Raw genomic sequence first — 6,727 nt, 5'->3', positions numbered from 1 at the left:
AGCCTATGCGTAAAATCAATGCAATTTTTATCAAAAAAGTTTTTTTTATTTCCTCGCACAAGATATTGAAAATTCCGATTTTTATTTAAATTGTATGAATAATAAAAAAGAAATAATAAAATTAAATATTTCATTTTATTATACAGTAGGAATTATTATGGTTTATATATAGGTATAAAGAATAAAACCATTTTACACGAATGACTCATAAAATTATTGATTGATTGTTGTCTTATGTTGTATTTGAGCATTTTTCACTCATATAGAGACGTGATCATATACATGAAACTCTGAGAAGTTTCAGAGTATGCTCTTTACTCGGCACTCAGCGACATTGAGAAGTCAGCAGAAAAAATACCAAATCAAACCAACACAAAACAAAAACTATCTTTAAGTGAAATGCATAATGCGATAATGTAAAGGTTGACAATCAGTCTGCTGAAATGGCCTTTATTCTAGAAAGAAAGCCGAAATGTTATTTTCTAAAGTTAAAGACTTCCTTGTAGCTAGTTCTCACACAATGAACAATTTGTATCAAATGAGAATGACACATCTCTAAATCTGATATGCTGAAAAAAGATAAGAAGTGCAAATTCGTAAATATAAAGTCGCAACCTGACATTTTATCACTTAAGTAATATGATAAATGGATGAAAATAGCTCATTACACAGCAATATAGGTATGTGTACGACAGAAACAAAATTTATCTCAAGGGGTGACTTAATGTTCTCCGTAGGTAAAACAATTTATTTTTCTTAAGTATATTGAAATTTTTTTTTAGTAACTAGTACTCTGATATAAAAGTTGAAAATGTTTTAAGTTCCTCAGTCAGTTACAGAATGGCTTCACCATTATACTTCATTTTCCTGACGTTTTTCGGGGTACATTTGCAAACAAGTTCGGTTTTGGCCAATTGTTCATGTGATGCAAACACAACAAGACGTCTCTTCGTTCTGAACAAGCGATGAATTTACAATAGAAAGCTATTAATAACACCAAACTTGAGCTTTCAAGATGGAAACAAACTTCCAACAACATCAACGCCTCTTTGCAAAACCTTTTAACATTATTCCATGGCAGCGTTCAACAGATCTCAAATCAGGATCTTATCATCCACGATTTAAAGTCTACAATTGCGGATATGAAGGTATTTGGATATAGATTTTTATAACTGCATATAAATTCAAAATTTATGCATAATTGATATTTATTCTAATTATTAAAATTCTTAAGAACAAGGTACCGTTTTCATACAAATTAGTTAAGCCCTGTATTTTTCTAAAATATGAAATTGATGTAAAAATTCTAAATTTATATTTTCTAATTCATAGGAATTTCATGCAATAAAAATACTCAAAAGTATTGCTCATATCACCTCCTAATTCCTTATTGCGACGTCATTCACTTGTGCATTTTCCTTTATTTTCTTAAAAAGTTGCAAAAGACATAAATTTTCAGTAATATTTTCTTTCAGAAAACATACTCTGACATCGTCGCCCATATTGTCAGAGTATAGATTTTGAGATATGTGCTTTTTCAAAGCAGTTTACATAATACATGTATATCCAAAACTTGAAGTGGATGACGGGGCAAACAGTTTTTTTCTAAAGGAAAATAAGCACAAAATTTAGTCATTCTGAGGCCTTTCTGCATTAAACTTAGAAATGTATCAAATTATTGACGTCATATTTCCAGAAGGGTCCTCCTCTATGCCATATTCTTTAGTGATTTACCATATATATATCCACGCTACTCTTCTGAAGTCGATTTCATAACTATTTAAGAACATAAAATTTTGAGGACACAATAAAGCCCAAACTGTTCCTTCTTCTTTTTACATATGACTAGCATTGATTTTTTTAAAGTTATATCTATTCAAAAATATGATTCATATTTATTACAACAAAAATAAATCACATATTCTAGATTCGCTGTGGTAACTGGAATTTCAATTGAGGCTAAAGTAAATATTAAAGTTTTAAATACAGCTCCAATTCAAATCACTCAAATATCATTTCTTAAACTTACCTAAGGTTTTTGTAAGTTCTTAAATAGAGATGAATTTAAATGTTTGATTAGATCACAGGGGCTTGTGTAGAGAAAATAAATCAGTTTAAAAATTAGTACCTAGGAGAAAATAACACAAGGGAGGACGCCATGTCGGATACCACCTCGCTTCATCAGTTATTTTCTCGCTTAAATTGTTAAACTAGACATTCGAGCCAGTTCATATCCCTTAATTAATGATTTTCCTTGAAGCTCTTACTTGTAGTTTTAATCTTTCTCTTTTTACATTTACAGTCTTGGTCAATTTATTGCGTAAACATCCAAAATCGATAACTCCTTGGCTTCTGCAGAAAACGAAAGTATGACATTTGACTTAGTGTCGCTCGGTTTGTCTCAGGTCTTTACTATTAAAATGAAGGTAAAAGTAAAGTCGTACCAAAACTGAAATATTTGAATATTATATTGGTAAACTCGGATGCTTTTATTTTATCAATGAATGTTATTTCATTTCTTTGCTCTTCTGTTTGAAAGAATTTCGGTTTCATTTTTTTCAACATATTTTGAATTTGGACTGAATCTGGGGTAGTTGGAAATATTCTCTAAGTCAGGTGTCATACTTGCCACAATAATGCATATGTAAAATATGAAAGTCCTTGTATCCACCGTTCAAAAGTTGTGAACAAGGTTAAAGTTTTTGAAAAGTATGTCAAAGGTCAAGGTCAAAGTTTTTGATATACAACAAAAGGTCTTCTCACGAGGATTACATATGTGAAGTATGAATGTCCTAACCTTTACTGTTCAAAAGTTATGGTCAAGGTTAAAGTTTTTTCATAAGTACAAAATTCTCAAAAGTCAAGGTCAAAAGGTCAAAACTGTTGGTATCCTATGAAAGGCATTGTCACAAAAAATACGTATGTGTAATATAAAAAATTCTAGTTTCTTCCGTTCAAAAGATATAGCCAAAGTAAAAGTTTGAAAATTTTGTTTAAAAGTTGGTCAAACTCCAAGGTCAAGGTCAAAAGGTCAAATTGGTGGTGCCCAAAGATAGGCCGGAATGTAGATCAATCTTACACACTAATACATTTAAAATAGAATTGCCCTTTTAAGAACATTTTTATTTCTAAAAAAAATAGCAATACACTTAATACACTTAACTAGAATTTATGCCATACCCGAGAATAAAACTAACTTAAAAAATAGGTCTTTAATTAAGATTCGCTTATCTATTTATTACAGACACTGTTTGGAAACACATATTTGGAAATTATGCATGCATTTAACAGCCTAGAAAGTCAACATAACAGCACAGTTCAACAACAAAGTTCAACACAGATCTTAATTAATGAAGAAATAAAAGGTAAACATATTTATTGATTAAATTTTGAGTAACGCCGAGTCGGCAATTGGTTTAGTCATATTTTGGCGGAAGTAGAGAGGAAATAAACAAGCTAATTTATTTATTAACAGTGGATAGGAAGAGTGTTGGACATTTTAGGAGGATACGGGGTCGCAAAGTTCTATGATATAAAATTTTATTGCTAATGCTCCCAAGTCATTTCTTTAGATATCGCACTGAATTTAAAGTTTAACACACAGATTGTGTACAAATATTCTGTCTTGACCTTATCAAATCAATACTGTCTTCCTAATGCAATAAGAGGTGTGATATACAAAATCATTGAAAAGGCTTAAAGGCCTCTAGAAAAAAAGTGTAACATATAGAATTTCGAATTTTAGTACGTTAATTATGGACTGTTTAAAGGCAAAGTCAATAGGTACATGTATATTTTTAGCCGATATAGGGAGATAAAGACCTCTTGAGATATCATGCTGAGACGAAATTGTTACAGATTAAAATTAATATTCCCTAATTTCAGGGAAAGCAGGAACAAAATATATGTAAGATGTAGCGAGCTTACAAGCAGAAACTTAAGTAATAACTACAGACAGTGTTTTTTATTCGTTCGTTCAAACGTAATACACGCCATGTCAATATCTCTTCTATAGGCACTGTTTAAAAATTAAAACAAAAAATGTTTTGTAATATTTATACATTTAATTAATATTATGAGTGATATTAATGGACATTTAAATCGTTTAAATTAAAATACTTTTAATTTTCTTTTAAACAATTTTTTTAAAACAGGCATAAAAGACTAATACAAGCACATTTCAAACACGATCAACTCAACTATGAAACTTGAATTTACACAACAAAAGGCTGCTCTTCAACGACTGGAATTTAAGAAAAGATCACTAGAAGGAAAATTAAGTTGTAAGGAGAGAGAGAGAGAGAGAGAGAGAGAGAGGGGGGGGGTCTTGCATTTTGTTGCTATTTTGTCAGTTACACATGCCCATTAGTGCCAACTTGTATATAAAAAGGAATAGCAGTATCTAAAAGCAAACCTCGATATATATGGAGGAATTTCGTTTTATATAAACAAAACCTCGATATATATAAAGGAATTTCGTTTTATATTAACATAACCTCGATATATATAGATAAAGTAAATGCGAAATATATCAACAAAACCTCGGTATACATAAAGAGAAATGTGATATACACATGTATACTGTAAAATTACATATTTTCATGGATATAGTTTTTCGAGGATGTAGAAAATATTGATATGTTGGGATTTGATTTTGTGGTGGAGATATGGTGAGAAGTAATGCATAAATTTTACATTTCGTGGTGGTTATGAATTCTTGGTGTCTCCATACCTTGAAAACAACGACCCCCCCCCCCCCCCCCCCTCCGAAAAGATTTTACAGAATGTAAAGAAGACATCGATATATATAAAAAGAAATACGACATATATTAAAAGAATATATTACAAAAACTAAATCGTAAAATTATACTTCTGGTCCAACGACTGAGTTTTTATGAAAATGTTCAACATAAAATCTTATCACGTTTTGTTTTTTGTAGTTGTCTATGCCGTCGTAATTGGTAACTTTCATCAGTTTATTCTAAATGCCCGGAACAAATGTAATATCCATTTTAAAATTAATAACCGAGTACAAGAAGGTATTATAAATCATTTTAATATGCAAATATTGTCAGGAAATATTCAGTGCATTTGACCCCTTAACATTTAATACATTTATTAAACGATATTTTAAAATCCTCCGCTCTGTATCAGCTCTGTCATTATTTGTATTTTTCTTCTACCGAGAAAAGTCGCCCGCGTGGCACAGTGGTTAGAGCGTCTGCTCTAGTGCCGCGAAGTAAGGAGTCAATCCTTACGTCGCGGATTCGAATTCCACTGTGGGACGTGGAGACCGGTCCTTCGGATGAGACCGTATAAACCGAGGTCCCGTGTCGCAGTAGGTGCTGGCACGAAAAAGATCCCTCCCTGCTCAATTGCCCTGAGTGCCGAGTATAGGACAAAATTTGCAGCTCTCCACCGGCAAGTGGTGGCGTCTCCATATGAGTGAAAAATTCTCGAGAAGGACGTTAAATAATATACAATTAATCAATCAATCTACCGAGAAAACAGACCTGATTATATGACATTTCAAACATTTCCGGATATTGCAAATTTAAGTCTGTTACATCATAACCACAATGGGTAGAACGAAGACACAGTAGGGAGAATTTTATATAAAGTAATATAAAGAGTAAAAAAACTTTACAGAGATTCTTCTTCTCTAGAGTAGTGAAACTAAGATAGATAATTTCATGGTTAACATCCTCAGATAGTAAAAGTTTAAAATCGCCGTAATTATTCAATGATATTGCCAATGAAACCGAAATTAATAAGTATGCATTCATAATCGTTACGTCCACCCTAAAACTGATAGAAATGTAATAGACAAAATAACTTTAAATGCTTGATCAGAATAATGGAAAAATACGTTCGAAATAATAGCTCTATTGACTTAAAATTCTACTTTTTTCTTAACATCCCTTAAATATTGCTTAATTGTATACGTATTTGTTATTTTCTAGTGAATATTGCCTTTACCGCTCTAATTAAATACGGCACAACGATATCTGGTTTACAAGCAAAAGAAAAAATTGTATTTAGTCACATATTTACTAACCTGGGAAATGCGTACGATTCATCAACTGGGATATTTCGTTGTCCTCATGATGGGTTATATGGATTTTTCTTCAACATTCACACATCAGGCGATGATGTGCTTGCTGAGTTGACAAAAAATATTGACTGTCATTTTGTATTGGCATTTTCTGGAGTAGCTACATCTACGAAGTTAAATGGAAGTGCATTTGTTTTACTATCACTGGTTGCAGGAGATGAAGTATGGCTGAGAGCAACTAGAGATTGCGATGGAATGCTAGAATACCAAGAAAATTCCTTCTCTGGATTTCTCTTACGTCCTTATTAGATAGTTGAAAATTTATTTGATTCAAACAATTTGAGAATTATGTGAAGTTATTAATTTGAAATTTTCCCACACTGAAAACATTTATGTGAGTGTTGTATTTATCATGATGCTTTGTTTTCGACTGAAGTCACATACTGATTATACTATTGTTTCCCTTCTTATTAATTTTAAATCGCATTTTTTCGAGATTACTAATTCAAAGTTTCAATGCCACTTTTGATAGTTTTTCAAATGTTACAAATATTCATTACTAATTAATTTTTGTTGTCTTGTAACAGGTCTTTTATTTGGATAAAGATTTAGTTTATATCGTATAACATTTTGTCTACGTCATAATTAATTACGTCAAGAACTTATGTTTTC

The 6,727-nt window shown here is 31.3% G+C and overlaps 1 long non-coding RNA gene across 1 annotated transcript; it reads left to right on the top strand.

Moving 5' to 3' along the window:
• Nucleotides 1–845: 845 nt before the first annotated feature.
• LOC134277267 (uncharacterized) lies at nt 846–6,434 on the top strand. Its single transcript, XR_009994220.1, has 4 exons — nt 846–1,148; nt 3,245–3,365; nt 4,155–4,283; nt 5,964–6,434. It is a non-coding gene; the product is annotated as an uncharacterized LOC134277267 (long non-coding RNA).
• The last annotated feature ends 293 nt before the right edge of the window (nt 6,435–6,727 follow it).

This window comes from Saccostrea cucullata, unplaced genomic scaffold (assembly GCF_032062105.1).
Source record: "Saccostrea cucullata isolate Sc308-1 unplaced genomic scaffold, CSIRO_AGI_Scuc_v1 ctg1214, whole genome shotgun sequence".
In the NCBI taxonomy this organism is placed as follows: Eukaryota; Metazoa; Mollusca; class Bivalvia; order Ostreida; family Ostreidae; genus Saccostrea; species Saccostrea cuccullata.
This window is presented reverse-complemented; position numbering and strand designations above follow the sequence as displayed.